Genomic DNA, 18,706 nt, shown 5'->3' with positions numbered 1-18,706 from the left:
GGAAGTAATGTATTTTTAATTTATGAATTAATTATTGGCTGTTAGTTAATTTTAATTAATTAATTGGTAAATACCCATGGCAATTGTGTAATTAATTTTAGGTGTGTGTTGTGGTGTTTATAGGTGTAAAGGGTGGGAAGTAATTGTTTTAACTGATGAATTAATAATTGGATGTTAATTAATTTTTAATAATTAATTGGTAATTAATTATTGTAATTGTGTAATTAATTTTAGGTGTGTGTTGTGGTGTTTAAAGGAGTAAAGGATGGAAAATCATTTGTATTTAATTAATTAATATATAGTTGTTAATTAATATTAATTATTTGATATTTATTTTGGGTAATTGTTTATTTTGTGTGTGTTTTTACTTTGAAAGTGGTGAAGGGTGGGCATTAAATACGTGTATTTATTAGTTGTTAATAGTAATAGTTTTTAATTTAAAAATAATTTGTAATTGTGTTTTATTATTTTATAGTTTAATTTTGGTGTGTGTTGTGGATATTATAGTGGTAAAGTGTGTGTAGTCAATTAATGTTTATTAGTTTTGTTTAATATTAATATTTTTATTTGATTATTAATTATGTTATTTATGGAAGTCAATTAGTTTAAAATATTGAATTGTTTTGTTGTTGGTGTGGTGTTATAGGGTAGGAAATAAAATAAATACATTTATGTATTCATTATTTTTTGTTTGTAAATATTTTCTAGTTTAAAATGAGTATTTTTTATAAATGTATTTATTATTTTATTTTATATATTATTTGTAGGTTTTTGTTATATGTAATTAATATTATACTATTTTTTCGTTTTATATATTATACTTGATTTTTCATTTTTTAAATATTCTTTATTTTTATGATTTTTTATACAGTTTTTATATTATTTATTTTTGTTTTAACTGTTTGAGTGTGAATAGTATTTGTTGTCGCTCTGCTATTCAACACTTTCCCTAATGTTGCACTCACCGGAGTGGTGATAGTAATTTTTACCCCTCCACTGTCCAACACTTTCCCTACTGTTGCACTCAATGGAGTTGGAATAGTAATTTTTACCCCTTCGCTAACCAACACTTTCTTTACTGTTGCACTCTCTGGAGTGGGAATAGTACATTTTACCCCTTTGCCATCCAACACTTTCCCTATTGTTGCACTCACTGGAGTTGGAATAGTAATTTTTACTCCTCCGCTATCCAACACTTTCCCTACTTTGCACTCACTGGAGTGGGAATAGTTGTTTTTACCCTTCCACTATCCAGCACTTTCCCTACTGTTCCACTCACTAGAATGGGAATAGTAATTTTTACCCCTCTGCTATCCATCACTTATCCTACTGTTGCACTCACTGGAGTGGGTATAGTAATTTCTACCTCTCCGCTATCCAACACTTTCCCTACTGTTGCACTCTTTGGAGTGGGAATAGTAATTTTTACCCCTCCCCTATCCAACACTATCCAACACTTTTCCTACTGTTGCACTCTTTGGAGTGGGAATCATAATTTTTCCCCTCCGCTATCCAACACTTTCCTTACTGTTGCACTCACTGGAGTTAGAATAGTATATGCAATTCCTCCGCTATCCAACACTTACCCTACTTTTGCACTCATTGGAGTGGAAATCATTGTTTTTAACCCCTTTGCTATCCAACACTTTCCCTACTGTTGCACCAATTGTATTGTGAAATTTAAATTTAAATATTTTTTAATAGTTTCATGTTTGATAATTATTTTATTGGATAGTGCACTCCATAGTTTGCTGGCTTGTAGAGAGAAGAAGCATCATCCTCCTATGTGGGTTCGCAATTCTTGATCCAAGTTTTCGCTATTGAGCGCAGAGCCTAGGTTGAGAATGTAGCAATACTAGTCCTTTTCTATGGATTGCGTGGTGGTCAAGGCAGATAACTTTGAAGGAGATTTTTCGAGCAAGAGAAAGCCATAGCAGGGCCTTGAGGGTAGAAATGATCAGGCCAGGTCCTCCCTGGACCCGAAACAAGCATCCTGGGACCGGTTTTGGGGATTCGCCCCTCATCAGGCAGTCTAGCTTGACTCTAGTGGGATGGAGAGCACTGCCCCCAGGGTACTTGTTTCCAGTCAAGTGAGGACGTGGCCTGGCAGTTCGGACTGGACGGTTCCAATGAGAAGCAGGGTCAAGTCTGATTTGCATGTGGCTGGGTTTAAACTCGAAAGGAATCGGGAGCAACAAAAACAATGTATTTAGCCCCAGATCTCTATACTGGGGGGAATGTTTGACATTGTTCGACATTCTGTCCATCAATTGATCTTTTTGCATCACAGATGCTGACTCAGGGGCAAACAGACCTGTTGGAGGCACACTGACAGTGAGCCCCAAAAAAGTGGCACATTGTCAATGCGCCCCTTGAGGGCAGCCCTCTGGAGGGGGGAAAGGGGTTCCCCTAGATCCCCCACCCAAGCATCCCCCTCCAGGCGGGTGCAGTCATTCCCTTCCCTGATTTCTCTCCCCTCTTCAAAGTGCAGGTATGTTGCAGTTTGCACAGAAAAACAGAGCATTTTTTAAACAGCCACTTTGTATTTCATTAAGTAAGGGAGTATTCACTGTGGCCACAGGGCAGCACATTCATCATAATAAGGTGCACTGTCCCTGTTTGTGCCATGTAACCCAGTCAAAGGTGTGCCATGGCTAAAACATGGAAAGTGCACACTATTTGAAATACAGCTCCTGCTGTGATTCATGAACTGCTGCAAGATTGCTTGCTTGTCCATCCAGTCATGGACAGTCCGTGACAGGATTAGCGGGGAGGGACAGGGCTAATATGATTAGATTCCTAAAACTCAATCAGAAACGTATTACAAATGAACCCCTTGCTGATTAAGCACATCAGATTGACTGACATCAACCAATGCATACAAATCTCTGTTGTTGGAAGCTTCTGATTGGCTACTGGGAACTCTTTCATAATAACAATGGGTAGCCCCTGCCTTTCTGGACCGTTTTGCTGTGCAGGATGGTGTGACAGTCTGAGAAATGCTTTACCAATATTGGGGCAAGAAATCAACCCTTTGTTCTAGTTTACCTGTGTGAGAAATTGGGTTATTATTTGTAAGGGTTGGAAGCGCCACTTAAATTATTAACACAATTCTTGTCAGGTTGAACCAGAAACCTCACTAAATAAACCTATGTTTAACTCTCTGATAGCTTGGCACAAAAGCGGTCAGGCTTATATTAGAGCCAATGTTTAAAGTGTTTAGGCATCGCTCAATAAAGTGAAAACACAACACCAATAAAATCCCAAACCAATTTAGAAAAATAGAGGACATTTTAATACATAATGTTACACCAAATCAACAAAAATCCAATTAGTAGAACTGGAGAAATGGGTTTTTGAAGTGTTAGGTGAAAATAGCACCAAAAAGCACAAAGCCCCACTCGCGGTTATCTGATGGTGCTGGACTGGGAAAAACTCACAAATTCAGACCGACCTCGATGGAGCGTGGTTCTGATACAGGGATCACGTTTATCTTACTGAAGGATGACCTTTTCAAATACGCATGAGGTGCTGTCATTCGCGTAGACAGAGACTGCAAGGAGGTCATTGTCAACACAAGGAGCAAGTCAGACATCGAGGATGGTTGTTTGTTCATTAAGAGCTGGGCAGGAGCTTAACAGTCGGCGCAGGCTTTCGCTCTAGACGCAAACAGCAGATCTTGCTAAAGCTTCATGTTGGCGGTAGTTACAGGCAGTCATTTCTTAACGCAAAGAGGTTACTTTGCAGTCATAAGGGGCCCGACACATCTGTACCTTCAACTTTTCTTTACTAGTACACTTTGTTCCCAGCCAAGGGTCCAGGACCTGGGGGCACCTCTTGGGACTCAGGACTCCAGCAGAAACCAGCAGCAGGGCTTAGGCAGGTTCAGCTGGTGCTGGTCAGCTGAGCAGTTGCAGGGAGCCCTCTGGAAGTTCTAGTGTCGCTGGAGCTCAGAGTAGTCCAGACAACTGAACCTTGTAGTCACTTCTGGAGCACCTGGGTTCAAGGCAATCAGGTCCAATCTTCCTTCTTCAGACTACAGGGCAGTCTTTCTTCTGATTCTTCCACAGGACCAGAAGTGTCCGGATGAGAGGTTCTGAAGAAGCCACTTTTAAACCTGGTGCCAGCTTTTGTGTAGGGGAACTCTCTGGCCTACTCCCATAACTAGTTCTGACGAGTTCCTCCCCTTGTCTTCTTGATCTTCAGCTCTATCTTTGTAAGCAAGTATCACAGGTAAACAATTCCAACTTTCAAAATATGGCATTTTCTGAACATTAACTTAAAATTCGGAGTGGGTGGAACTTGCAGAGTTTTACTCCATGGACCTACATAAAAACTCTGTGAGATTCTGCAGCTTTCAAAGAGTGGGTAGAAACTGGCACATTGCCCAGCTTGCACTGATTTTTAGCGTCAGGAGTTTGTTTTCTACTTCAATATCAGTGTGAATGGCACCACAGGACATGCCAAAGGGCACTGCTTCTTTGCTGCCTCTCTAGAACATTTTCTTCTCAAGCAGCAGCTTTCTGAATGCAAATGGTTGTGTCTGCCCGCGTTGAGATAATGTTGTCGGGTGCCTTTCTAGCACCCAAAATGACTCAGATGCTCACTGAGTTCTCACTGCAACCAAAAATACAACCATATTACTCAGTAATGAATGGTAACTACCTGACTCCGTATTCCAAAAGCGCTAGAAGATGCAAATTCACAAGGAGTGCTAGGAGACGCAAAAACTCTGCCACGCAGAGGTTGGTGCAGTTTTGCCAGAACTCTGTGTTACAAGCGTAATGCAGAGTGGACAAAACTGTGGACTCTGCTGACAGAATTTATCAACCACCTCTACTTAAAATCAGACATTAACATTAAAGAGTATTTTAAATTCTAATTAATTTGAGTGGAAACATCATTCTTCTATTTAATCCCAAACTGTAGTTATCTTTTATGAAGTGTAAAAAGGCACCCCACCATTAGTCTATGGGAGAGATAGGCCTTATGACAGTGAAAAACGACTTTTGGGGGGTTTCACTGCACTACAGGGTGCAGTGCAGTTCAGTGGCATGCCTGAGACCTGTTTTACAGTGCTACTGTAGTGGGTGACACAATGAGTGCTACAGTCCACCACTAGCATTTAAGTTACAGGCACTGGGTAAAGCAAGCACCATATACTATGGACTTACAAGTAAATTAATGGTGCCAGTAGGGTGTAGGACAGTTTCACAATGTTTAAAGTAGAGCACACAAGCGCTTTGCCCCTGGTTAGCAAATTAAAATTAGTTCAGCCAAAAATCTGAGAATGGAGTCACAAATGGGAATACCATGTCAAGGATGTCACGTCCAATAGCTGCCATTTAATGAAAAAAATGCCCCAGATTATTAAATATAGAGCCTTTCGAGTAGTGAATACTTTATTCATATTGTTAGTCATTTTACAGTCACATTGGAAGCTTCATGGTTCTGCTTAGACGAAGCAAGAAGGCAACCAATGAGAAACAACAAGCAACCATCCAACCATAGTTTGTGCAACTGCAAACGGCAAACAAATAACACAGGAATTCAAAAAATAATATGAGCAGTAGGTGGCAGGAAAGCCATTCAGATTTGTTATTTAAAACAAAGGTTAGGCAAGGACAGCCTGCTGGGAAATAACGGGAAGTACTATTTATTTCCGTCTCTGAGTGCTACAATCTGCCAGATAAACAGACCAGAGCACACCATCCGCGGTCCACCGTCCCTGCAGGGTAAGTGTTGTTTGTTTCTTGTTTCTTGTGCTTTGTGTTGTCATAGTTGTGCGTTTACCTCGCACAGCAGCGCTGAAAATCCACAGACTCGCGTGATTTTATATCAATCTAGGTCACGTGTTCACAACTGTGCGCAGCTGCGAAGTACTTCCTTATCGCCTGATCTCTTGCAGGGTGGGCACCTTCTAAAGTGAAAAATATCAGCATATTGTTCAACTGTTGAGAATACAGGCGAGGGAGCCAACCTGCTATATGGATAAGATTTTTTCAATCTCCCTCGTTCTTCTTTGCATAGCTAGCCTGACTTGCTTTGTTTTTAGTGATGAATTAGGGAATAATTTAGACCGCGCTAAAATACTTTAAAGAGTGACTCTTAGAAGTGATAGAAATGTCCACCTCTTGTAGCCCCAATTACGAGCTACGGTACTGGGGCAGATTTCCCACATAAATTCCAATGTGAAGTTACCATTATTGTGCGGAATCAATCCAGTACAGTGCAGTTATGAGTTTATCCCCATGGAATGTTGAATTACTGTGTAGAACCGATTTGTTCGGTTGAAAAACACATGGAAGTCCCCGTTCCTTTGGGTTTTTCCACATACATTTACCACCTGTTCTGAGAAGGTAGAAAATGTACGCAGGGACCGGTGCCAGTGTGGGACCTGTGGGAGGGACTGGGGGGATTTGGAGGAATGGAAGGAAACATTTTTTCTAGCACGGAGAAGCTTTGTCACCTCCCAGGTTACCCATAGCACTGGGCAGTTGAAAACTCATTCAGGGGATGTAAGCAAGCATAGTGCCCACAACGTCACCCGCTCCTCCCAACACTTCAAACATTTCACCCCCCATAAATGATACACCAGACACTCTGTTTATGGGAAAAGAACTGTTGCAGGTTTATTATCATACAAACATGGTATGACATTAGTGAGTCATCTTACGGGCGATCCAGGGCAAGCAGCCCCTCGCTGCCCCGCCCGCCTGTAGAGCCAGTCAGCACAGTGGGACAACGCCCGGACAGTGCCGCACCTTGTAGATCCTTATCTTGGACTCCCACCCCTTTGGGGGCGGAGCGGCATGGCACACCCCCGGTTGGTTCAGGCCCCCCAACCGCCCGAAGGACTAACGGGGCGCCGTCGTGGTTTCCGGAACCTCCTGCGGCTCACGGTCTTAGGCTCGGGCACCCTTACTGTGCCGGGCAGAGGTACCCTTACTGTACCCGTCTGCCGCAGAGGTACCCTTACTGTACCGGTCTGCCTCCAGATCGCCCTGTAACTCCGCCTGCAACACAGAAAAAACATTAAAACGTTCTGATAATTTCTCGCCGCCTAATCTGCTGCTGGGTGAGTGGCAGGGAGGGTGCAGCACAGCGGGGGAAGAGGGCGGACGGCGCAGCCCGCGAACGGAGGCCGAGCGCGGGACCGGGGCAGGAAGCAGAGGACGACACAAAGGCGGGCCAGGCCCTATATACCTGGCCCAGCACGCCCACCCCGGAAAGACCTCCCCCGGGAAGCATGCATGCGCGGGCCAGAAGGGGTGTGGGGCTCCCTGGGATCCCTCCCACCCCAGCGCACCAGGCCATCAGGGGGAGGGGGCTGGACTAGTGGCCACTAAGGAGGCTGCCCTGCCGATGTCCCCCTGCGTGGGACGCGGGCAGCAGCATTCTTTGCCCTGTCATTAGAACTTTGCACTCAGTTGATTCAGAATTATGTGCAGCTGTTGACCTGAGGGGCAGCGGCGACTGGAATTTAGGCAGAGTGAAGGGTGGGCAAATTGGTGGTTTTTGGGTGCATGCAAGCAGTGTGAGTGTAAAGAAAAAGAAAAATAAGCATTTGCAATGCAATAGGTCTCGCATTTACGAAACTCTCGTAAATGCGAGATGCATTGCATTGCAAATGCTTGTTTATAAAAACGCTCATGCAGAAATGTAACTTTAACTTTAAGGACAGCTGCGCTCCTTTACTTAGACAAGCCATTTCTAAAGAAAGGGGAGCGGCCGCCATTAAAGTGAAAGAGCGGTATGGGGCACTTTTACAAAGAAAAGCACCCAAGCGGCGCTTTTGCTTTAATGGCAGCTGCGCCCCTTTCCTTAGACTCGGCTCGTTTAAAGAAAGGGGTGCGGTCGCCTTTAAAGTTTAAGAGTGGCATGGGGCAATTAAAAAAATCGAATAAATAGTAAACAATAAAAACATGCAGCCGCGATTGGCGTGGCAAATAAAGCAGAGGCACAGCCACTACTATCAGCGTGGCGTGCCATTCTATGTAAAAATAAAATAATTTAAAGCATTGCAAGAAAGCGTGGCCTGCCTGTAACAGCAGTCATGTGAAAACCATTAAACGAAATAGTGCTCGGACTCTGTAAATAAAGCCTACCGAGTAAGTAAAAGGGGTTACCTTCATGAAAGGTTACAAAATGAGACAAGGTGGTATTAAGAAGGGGCTACTAAGCCTATTAACCAATGAAAAATATGAACGGAGAGTGGGCGGAGTTTCAAGTCCATACCTGAATACATCATGCCTTGCAGAGCAGCGCATGCACTGCCCAGACTCAACCTAATAACCACTTACCTTGCTGCACAACTCCGACGTCCTCCTCCTGTCATGTTCTGCTCTGTCTCCTCAATTGCCCTAACCAACCATGGTGCTGCTCTCTTGCTGGTAACCAACATGAGAGCAGTGCCAGGATTGGTAGGAGCAGGCTGGCTGGATGCTCCTTCAGGCCCTGTCTAAGACAGCTGAGTGGAGAGCTTCAAAGTGTGCATGCATGTCACTTTGGCCGGCGCAAGACAGCCAGCCAAAGTGACATGCACTTTTTGGAGCATCCAGCCAGCCACTGCTCCTGTCCTCTGCTACCAGTCGGCGGCAGAGAACACGCCCTGCATGTCTTTGGCGTCAGGACTGGCTGGTTGGCTGCTGCAGTGCAAACATCAGTAAAAAATAAAATGCCATTGAAATCTTTTCATTGCCATTTTATTTTTTCTTGTGTAGCTCGCAGTGGGAATAAGGGCGACGCTTCCCTGCCCTTCTGCAAAACCCATCACTCCGTGAGAGGACTAATTTCTGAGGACCTTGCTCTTGTTCTGCTTGTTTGCACCAAAGCACGATAACCTAGTGAAATTTTCACTGTTAACCTTCGTGATGTACTATGTGATCCCATGAAATTGATCAGGATGCTCCTAATGGCATGCACATCTTGCCCACTCCCTTAAATTCTGTGTGAGAATAAGAGCCTTGTATGCCTTGACCTCAGGGCCTGAAACTAGATAAAACTCTCTTTCCCTGCTCGCAAGACTCCTTTTTGATACACCAACATCTACTTCCTTTACCCTACCCTCCCCCCACACTGACTATCGTAGACTTTCTCCCAGCCATCACCTGAAGCTGATACTTCATGCCTATAGTTGGCACCCCTTCCAAAACAAAACAAACAAACCCTACAGCTCTTCTGGTTCATATCCTGTATACAGTGCGTGGATTCGAAAAAAATACGCTGTGATTCCTTGAAAGGGGGATTAAAGGGTGGCAGCAGAAAGGAGGTGTAGTGCAGGCAGAGTCACAATAAGCAGAGTCTGACAGTCAACTTAGACATTTATTTTTGAAAACTCTGCTCCAAAGAAATTAGCAACCAGGACAATTGTGATAGTAAATGACTTGAGGTCACAAACAAGCTCTAAATTTTAAATGATGTTACAGACTAGGGGCTACATGTATAAAAGGTTTTAGCGGACGCAAACAGAAAATCGGGCAGTCTAGCGACCGCTAAATAGCCTATTGACACGTACTAACTCTATTTTGCAAGTCAGTAACCTGTTATCGGCTCGCAAAATAGGGTTTGCGAGTCGGTATTAGGAGGGGCAGTGTCAAGGGCGTCCCTTCCTAATAGCCAGTAGCGGCTCGTGGTGGGAGTGCTGCTGGGCACTAATGTGGGGCGGGGGAGGGGCAGGGTGGGGGTAGTAAACTGTGAAATTACAGCTGATTAAAGGTAAGTAAACATATAAATAAATTAAAAGAATTTTGTTGCGCGCACTGCATCGCATTTGGCAAAAAAAAAAACAATTTCCCAAAGGAAACATTTTGGCAAGGCTACAGCCGAATCTACTGAACGGAATTACCCCAAATTTGGCACAAAGGTAGTGCGTGGGTCAGAAAGCAACCTTTTTTTAAATGGTGTAAATCTGTTCAGTAGTTTCTGTGAAATTAGAAAAATAAAAGTTTTGATATCTGGGCAGAGCCTATGTGCAGTGCACAAGCTTCACTGTGATTGGCTGCCAACACTCCAAACCAGGAAGTGTTGGCAGCCATCTTGTGGCTCGGTAGAAGCGAGTCACCAGAAAACAGAGAAACAAAGATATAAAACAGGACAAGGGGACAGTGTAGAAACACCCTGACCCCCTAGGCCTGTGCAGGGGGTCCCAGAAAGACCCCTAGGGCCAAAAAAGAATTTAGAAAAAACCGATATCGGCGCAATTTGCGCTGGGGTCAAAGGGTTTCCGCGTTTTATATTTTAATAAGGTCCCTAGGGTGAGCTAGGTTCCGGGGGCATTTCTTAAAAAATATTAGCTCGGCTTGCTGGGGCTGCGGGAGTCCGCTGTGGTCCTCGCAGCTCCAGGGCCTCAGTCATGTTGGGAGGGGTCTTGCACGCCCCCCCTCTTGGAGCCCTTGAATGTGCTTTTAACTTTGGCGTCGTTTGACAAAGGTTTATGAAATTATCCAAAATGTTTCTCTTTTTTGATCATCTCCTATATTGAAAGTTTGGGGGTTATTGGTCTAAGGAGGGTTGATAAAAAAGGGTGCTGCAAAACGTGTTTTCTTCGTGCAATTTCCATTTGAAAATTTAGAGAAGACTACAGGTGAAACTGCTGAACAGAATTAGGCCAAATTTAGCAGGGAGAAAGGTGATGGTCCAGAAAGCACACTTTTGTTTAAATGGTGTAAATCCGTTCCGTAGTTTTTGGGAAATATCACATTTTACAGATATTGACATTTTAGAATTCTGACATCAGATTAGTTGAGGTGTTACGAGCACGAGCTTGCGGTTGATTGGCTGTGAACTGTTGAAACTAGGAAGTGTTGGCAGCCATTTTGTGATTTAGTCCGTCAGCTCGCATCTGTCCGTGTAGAAGCCATCAAGTTTGTAGTTTTATTTCTGCGAGGCAACACTGGTATCTGTGTCTGTGTGAAATATCCTTTTCACGCTGCCTCTCCCTACATCAGTGACCCACGCCTATGCCTTTACAAGCCAGTGCGTCGGCTCGTAGCTCTGTGAGTCAGTCTGTCAGCACGATCCGCTACACTAACAAAACAACACTGTACTACCCTAAATCCTAAAACACTATTTCCATCACGAACCTTCAAACACTACAAAAACACACTATACTACTCTACATCGTAAAACAGTACCCGCAGCACAACCCCCTACAGTACACAAACACCACTGTACTACCCTAAACCATAAACCAGTACCATGAACGCAAGTGCAGCTGCATAAACCACTATCTCTAATAAGTGATGGTTGGACACAATATTTGACACATTTGATTCCTTTGTTGTTTGCTGCTGCTTCCTCGCTGGGCTCGCTGTGGTTTGGAAGCTTTCTCTGCCTCACCAGGATCCAGGAAACTGCTCGCGGTAACCGCTGCGCGGGTCCCGCTTCGCCTGAGGCCATCTTCTAACTGTGCCTTAGTTAAACTTTGACTCTGTGTGCCGGGACCTGCAGGGCTGCGAGCGAGTTGTGGGCACAGGACTACAAGTCCCAGGAGCGCCCACAACTCCCATTCCTTACCAGCTGGGACGCTATCCCTGCAGGCTCCTCCCTGGTCCTTCGAAGCGGTAATAAGCCGCCTCCTTACCTGCACCGGCGGATTCCTTTGTTGTTTGCTGCTGCTTCCTCGCTGGGCTCACTGTGGTTTGGAAGCTTTCTCTGCCTCACCAGGATCCAGGAAACTGCTCGCGGTACCCGCTGCACGGGTCCCGCTTCGCCTGAGGCCATCTTCTAACTGTGCCTTATTTAAACTTTGACTCTGTGTGCCGGGACCTGCAGGGCTGCGAGCCTGTTGTGGGTGCAGGACTACAAGTCCCAGGAGCGCCCACAACTCCCAATCCTTACCAGCTGGGACGCTCTCCCTGCAGGCTCCTCCCTGGTCCTTCGAAGCGGTAATAAGCCGCCTCCTTACCTGCACCGGCGGATTCCTTTGTTGTTTGCTGCTGCTTCCTCGCTGGGCTCGCTGTGGTTTGGAAGCTTTCTCTGCCTCACCAGGATCCAGGAAACTGCTCGCGGTACCCGCTGCGCGGGTCCCGCTTCGCCTGAGGCCATCTTCTAACTGTGCCTTAGTTAAACTTTGACTCTGTGTGCCGGGACCTGCAGGGCTGCAAGCGTGTTGTGGGCGCAGGACTACAAGTCCCAGGAGCGCCCACAACTCCCAATCCTTACCAGCTGGGACGCTCTCCCTGCAGGCTCCTCCTCTTCCACCTCAGATAGTATATTAACAACTGACGAGTCCCGCTGCGCGGGAGCGCGCGGGAGCGTGCCCGGGAGAAGCCCGGGACAAGGGCGGGACCGTCTGTGGCCGTCAGGGGCCGAAGGAGGCCGGGCTGGGCCGTCCCACTAACACTTGCAGACCTGGTATTTCTATATAGACATTTGTGTAGTGTAGTGTTCTAATATATTGAGGGGGCAAAAGAGTTTAACATGGCTTGTTCTACAAATACCTCTACTTTGCTGCCCCCCCTGAGTGAGGGGGAAGCTACTGATATGGGCCCCCTAGACACCTATTTCAAACGGCTGCCCCAGGATATTGACAGAGAAATCGCCTTGGCAGAAAGACGCGCGGGGCGTAGGCTGTCCATTGAGATTTTGAAAACCCCTGGTGAAAGAAGTAAAAGCCAAAGCTTTCCCTCATTGGTCACACCTCTATCGTCCATTACGTTGCCTGCTGCACATGATATTCCACAATTTTCACCTTTAACAAATGAGACATTGGTTACTTTTCCCCTAGAAATTGTAACCTCTACGCTGCCTGTAACTGCCCCTAGTGTTCTTACTAATTCATCCACTGGGCAACATCCCACATCTCAACCCAGCGTTTCAGTACATCCCACAAAACTTAAACCTTGTCCCAAAAGGAAAAGGAGTGTAATTGTAAAGAAATGTCAAGTCCTAAAACCACCAAAAAAATATAGGAAATTAGGGACAAATACACGGCCTTGTCATACTACTGGGGTTAACCCAACTGGGCTACCAGTGGACAAGGGAGAAGTTGTGCCATCGGGCTTAGATCCCGTAATAATGGCATCTCCTAGGACACCATTAACATCGGGTCCTGATCCCATTGTTATTATCTCCCCTGGGACACCAACACCTAAGCCACAACTCCTCTCGGAGTTGGAAAAATTAATACGGTCCCTCTTGAACCCCTTTGAAGATAGACTTAAGAAGCTAGCTGATCAATTGGACCACCTAGAGCAGGCTAGCCTAGATAATTTTTTCTCTACAAAAACTTTAATTAAGTCTTGCCTCAAACCGGGTGATAATAGGAACAACCAACAAATAGCTGAGCGAGATGTAGGTGCCCCGTCGGTCGACTCACACCTTCCTGCTGTGAGTACTGTAACCAACCAGCGGGGAAAAGGACAGAGTAGTAAGACTACTAGTGACCCACCGACCATTGTAACTAATAGCAACTGCGGGAAAACCAAGCCGCATAGCACTGTAGCCAAGAGTAGTAATGTATGCTCAAAGAGTGCCATCTCTGTTAGTAACAATATTCAATCCCTACCAAGTACTTCACTAACTTGCCAGGGTTCCTTGGCAAGCAATGATAGAAACTCTTGTAAAAAAGGTGTTGGAACAAGTAAATCTCATGTTCCACAAGTTCAAAATATGGCTGGTCCTGTAAGCAATGGCAATAGAATATTTGAGAAAAATCAGGCTTCCATGGTACCAAAGAACGTTCTCCCACCAGGGTCTGTTGCTCCAGAACAAAGTCGGCCAACATTAGGTGTGACAAAACCTCCAACTAGGATACCTCCAGTACAACTCACCCCTGATTCCTATCCCTATGTGGCAATCCTTACTAATGTACCACCCTTATTAGAAGGGCAAAGTGAAACATACCAGATGCTAAAAAACAAGGTTATGTACTGGTTAAGGGTTAATAGACCTCTGCCCGGGGAAGTAGATGGCTTGATTATCGGGGTTAGAAGGGTTAATTGGATAGGATGCACGCAAAAGAAACTGGGGGGCGAATGCATTATAATTAACTTCCAAGATCCAAGGGTGGTAGGATTGATCACAAGACCAGGCTGGAGTACCAGCAGTGGTGGGATTGGTATTGTGGATCTCACTTTTTTCTATCCAAGACCAGTGGACGTTCTTCTTGGTAGGAACAACGAGCAAGGGAGATTCAGTTTTTTACCTCAGGTACAGATCAACCCCTTTAACGTCCCTTTCCCACGCCTAAATGATTGTTATGAGCAAGCATGTAGTCCTTATGATGGAATGGGAAATTCAAGGTGGGGATGCTGACGGAAATTGGCTGACCTCATTGATATTGGGGACAACATGGTTGGGGTGAACATATCTGAGAAATCCCTGATAACAACTAGGGATGTAGCACCAGGTCCAAATGGAGTGATCCTCAGCGGGGAAATTGAGATTGGGAGGGGGACAGTATAGGGTGTAGGGAAATTTTGGGGGGCGATCCAAGTTCTACATTAAATGTGGGGGTTACTGAGGGAAACGATGCTAACTGTGTGGACATTGACTTAGAAGAGGAAGGTAATTGTGAAAGTTTGATTAACCTTCCGCCTATGCCTACCATCGATGTGGGGATTTGTTATGGTAATACCACGGGGAGGTTTTTTTCGTGGAATATCGCGGGGTTGGGTACCAGATTACTGTCACAAAATTGGATAGATTTTGTCAACAGGTTTGAAATGTGTTTGTTTCAGGAGACATGGGCTTGCGATCCAATATTCCTCCCAGGATACCTAAACTTTTGTATTCCAGCAAGTAGAGGCCCAAGGGGCAGACCCATGGGAGGTCTAACAGTATGGATCAAGCAAAGTTTGCAAGTTAAAATAAAAGTGCTTGATCTAGGTTGCAAGGATATACAATTGTTAAGAATGTCATCAGACAAGGGGGGCATAATAGACATTTACAATATCTATGCCAGGGGTACCAATGCTGGAAACTCCCCCACCCTAGAGGCTCTATCCACCTTCTTAGAAACACAGTCCCTGGGAAATAGAGTGGTTGTGGCGGGAGACCTCAATAGGACCTTTGAACCGTTGGAAAACACGGAAAACCCGATAGGGCAGGAGGAAGATGTACAATGGGGCGTCCTAAACTTAAACCTTGCACCAGTTAAACGGTGGACAAAAGATATACTGCTACTGAATGCGCTATGTTTGGAACACTGCTTGAGGGCCCTTAATGGAAGGACAAAGAGCGACCAGAGAGGCAATTGTACATTTGACAATGGTCACAGTAAAAGTAGAATAGACTATGTCATTTGTAGCCTTAACCTATGGTGTGGGATAGGCGACATGGAAATTAAGGGTAGATTAGAAAGTGATCATAATCCCCTTTGTGTCACCCACTTCTGGTGGAGGGTCACGTCTGATAATCCAGAGTCGTGTAGTGAAGTTGTACCTGTTATGGCCAACGATATGCGAAGACTTAAATGGCCAAATGTGTTGGCAAATGTGGCATCCATGGACTATATAAACTTGGAGGTGGATAAAGCAATTGCCGACATGGAGATAGTAAACCCTGTAACACCTGGTTCCTCTTCAATAACAGCCATACACGATACGTTCTTTTCCCTTTTAAAACCACATTTTACTAGATTAAGTAAGGTAAATAGAAAAGCCCCACTCAAAATGGCTAGGTGGTTCAACAAACAGTGTAGGTTAGCCAGATTGGAGCTGGGCAGGGCAATCAAAAATAGGGATAAGGTTTTGATTAGTGCAGCCAGGAAATGCTACAATGTTAGTATTCACAAGGCTAAGAAAAAGTGGGATGAGGAATACTGGGAGGAGTTGCTGGAAGCTTCTGGGGCAAGGGACTCCAGACTTTTCTGGAAAATTGTGAAGTGGGGCCGAGGTGGCACCCCTAGCAATCCAGATATAATGTCAACGATGCATCATGGGTCGAGTATTTTAAACCCCGGTATGCAGAGAATAGGGATATTGTGGCCTTAGAACCTATCCCAGTGGCATTTTTTAATGGAAACCTATTTTCAAACAAAGAAGCTGAAATGGTAATTTCAACCCTACAAGGAGGAAAGGCACCGGGCTTGGATGGGATCCCCTCTGATTTATTTAAGAACGACAAGGTACGGTGGGCTAGGTATGTGACCCTGCTGGGAAATGCTCTAGCTAAAGGGGCTAAAGTCCCAGAAATATGGAAGGGGGCAATAATTATACCGATCTATAAGAAAGGTGATCGGTCACTCCACGTGCAACCAGCACGGTGGATCAAATATTTCGATTTACCATGTTGCGGTGGGGGACGGTACTCCTTGGCGAAGGCAGCCTATATGCCGCATTTGTAGACCTAAGGGCTGCCTTCGACCTGGTTCCAAGGAGCAAGTTATGGGCAGTCCTGAAAATGATAGGGGTTCCACTCGAGTTGTTAACTCTAATAATGCGTCTCCATGAATGTAATTTTGCCAAGGTCCAATGGGGGAGGAACGGGGAATCTACTATTAATTTTCCTGTCGAGCGGGGTGTACGGCAGGGATGTGCAATGGCACCCCTGCTCTTCTCCTTGTTCATCAATGGTATTGTGGATAGGATGTTGGATGCAAGTGTGGATGCACCTTCGCTAGCGGGCATCAGGGTTCCGATCCTGATGTTCGCTGACGACACTCTAATTGTGTCCAAAACCCCAGCTGGACTCCAGCGTGCCCTAAATATATTCGATATGTTTTGCAAGGAGCATGGCCTCGAAGTCAATGCTAGCAAAACAAAGCTGATGGTTTTTTCTCAAAGGCGCCGACCCCAACCAAAGGTATCTCTGAATAACATTGAGCTTGAGGTAGTAAATGTTTTTACTTACCTAGGGGTAGAGATATCAAGCAAGCCAGGTTGGTCACGACATATAGAAAAGGCGGTATTGAGACACCAGCAGATTTCAGGGGCGCTCCGGGTAGAGCAATTGAAATCAAAAACTAGGCCCATAAAACCGGTTCTTATGGTTTATGATGCTAAAGCTCTAGGGGCAGCCCTGTATGGGGCAGAAGTATGGGGTTTGGAGAGGTTCCCTAATTTACAAATATCAGAGAATAGGTTTCTGAGGGGAATCACCGGTCTCCCCCAGAGTGTGCCACTAATACCCCTTGGCCTTGACCTAGAGAGGAGATCGGTTAGTGATCGTGCCCGATTAAGGCCTATCCTTTATTGGAGACGGCTTTGGACGACCCCAGAGATCCGACACTATGCCGATGGGTTCTTAGCCCTAGTTAAATCAGACACATTCCATAAAATATCATGGTTGAAGATGCTCAGGGCTGTTCTTGCTGAGCTCGGTCTCTCTAACCTTTGGGAAAACCCGTCTGGGGAAGTATTCCCAAGCAAAAATACCATCAAGGCCATATATTGGGACTTTGTAGAAGATAAGCTCTGGAGGGGTACCCAAGCGGAAACAATGGGGGGTAGATTCATGGAAATTAAAATGAGACCTGTACTAGAACAGTACTGGGACAGTATAACTGTTCCGATAGACAGGAAATAATTTTTCCAGCTAAGATCAGGATCTCTCCCCTTGCGGTCATTGACGGGTAGGTGGAGGAGTACTAATACTTCGTGTTGCCCGGTATGTGGTGCCCCCAACGAAACCATTGCTCACTTCTTATTCCTGTGTGAGGCCTATGTAAACCCGAGGAGAGTATGGTTAGCTCCAGTTTGTAGAAACCTCGGGGTTTCCAGTGGTGTGGAGGGGTTGAGAATTATTTGTACCTCCACCGAAATGCCTATTGTGTTGGGAACAGCAAAATACTTGGGGTGGGCATAGTCCATTAGGCGGAGGGCTCTACCTCCCAATATGAATTAAAATTTTACAGTTTATAGATTTTCTTGTCAAAGCTTGCACAACTGTTTAATATCTATTTTATGTGTATGAAATGTGAATTTTAATTGTAATGTATTTTAAAAATGTATGAATTTTAAAATGTATGTCTGTGCTTTTATGAGTGTACAACTCGAATAAAGCTTTTTCAATCAAAATATTTGACATGTCATCAACGTAATCCATCAGCAGACCGAGACAGATGAGCTGACTCCAAACACTGTACCCAGGGTGCACCAAAGCAGAATCGGGGAGTGGGTCAATTTGCTCACTACATACTATGACACGTACACTCTCACAGGCCCAGCTCCCAACATGAATGCCAAACAGTCATGTAGTCTATAAACGGGCATCACCATGACACTCCTGGTCGTGGGCCAACAGGGGGTGCACACACCCGTCGTAATCCATGTCAGCTACCCACACATTGGAGAGGCTCACGTCCATGCACTACTTGGATACAGGTTGAACGCAGGTGACGTCCACAATGCAGAAGCTCAGCCGGTAAGTGATCCGCAGCAGTGCCAAAGGCAGTGCACCCAGGACATGCAGCAGATGTACAAGGTATAGGTGGACGTGAATGGAATCGACCATATGTTCGGGATGCCCTGCCATTGCATCAGGGGCTCTGCTTGTAGCTGCGCTGGGTTGCCGTGTGCCTGTCTTGTGGATGAAATGGCACAGCTTGGTGCAATGAGCCAGGTCTGTGTGCAATGGGTACAGGGCAGGGGTGTGGTGGGAGTACGTGTGAAGGCCATTTCACGCACGCTAACTATGATGAAGGACTTTTGAGTGTGGGATGTGTACTCATTGTTCTCAAATCGGGCAGTGCATAGTGTGGGAGACGGATGCAAATATTATCGTATCTGTCAGGGGGGCTGGCCACTTGCAAGTCCCTTCT

At 45.3% G+C, this 18,706-nt stretch overlaps 1 long non-coding RNA gene across 1 annotated transcript in view; it reads left to right on the top strand.

The window, feature by feature from the left end:
* The first annotated feature begins 5,668 nt into the window (after positions 1-5,668).
* The window catches only part of LOC147663729 (uncharacterized), a 223,045-nt gene continuing 210,007 nt past the window's right edge, over positions 5,669-18,706 (top strand). The window contains exon 1 of the long non-coding RNA XR_015305239.1: positions 5,669-5,735. This is a non-coding gene — a long non-coding RNA (uncharacterized LOC147663729). The remainder of the gene's footprint in view (positions 5,736-18,706) is intronic.

Source organism: Lissotriton vulgaris, unplaced genomic scaffold (genome assembly GCF_964263255.1).
Source record: "Lissotriton vulgaris unplaced genomic scaffold, aLisVul1.2 SCAFFOLD_989, whole genome shotgun sequence".
NCBI classification, from domain to species: Eukaryota; Metazoa; Chordata; class Amphibia; order Caudata; family Salamandridae; genus Lissotriton; species Lissotriton vulgaris.
The sequence above is the reverse complement of the archived record's forward strand: the minus strand, read 5'-3'. Positions and strand labels throughout refer to the sequence as shown.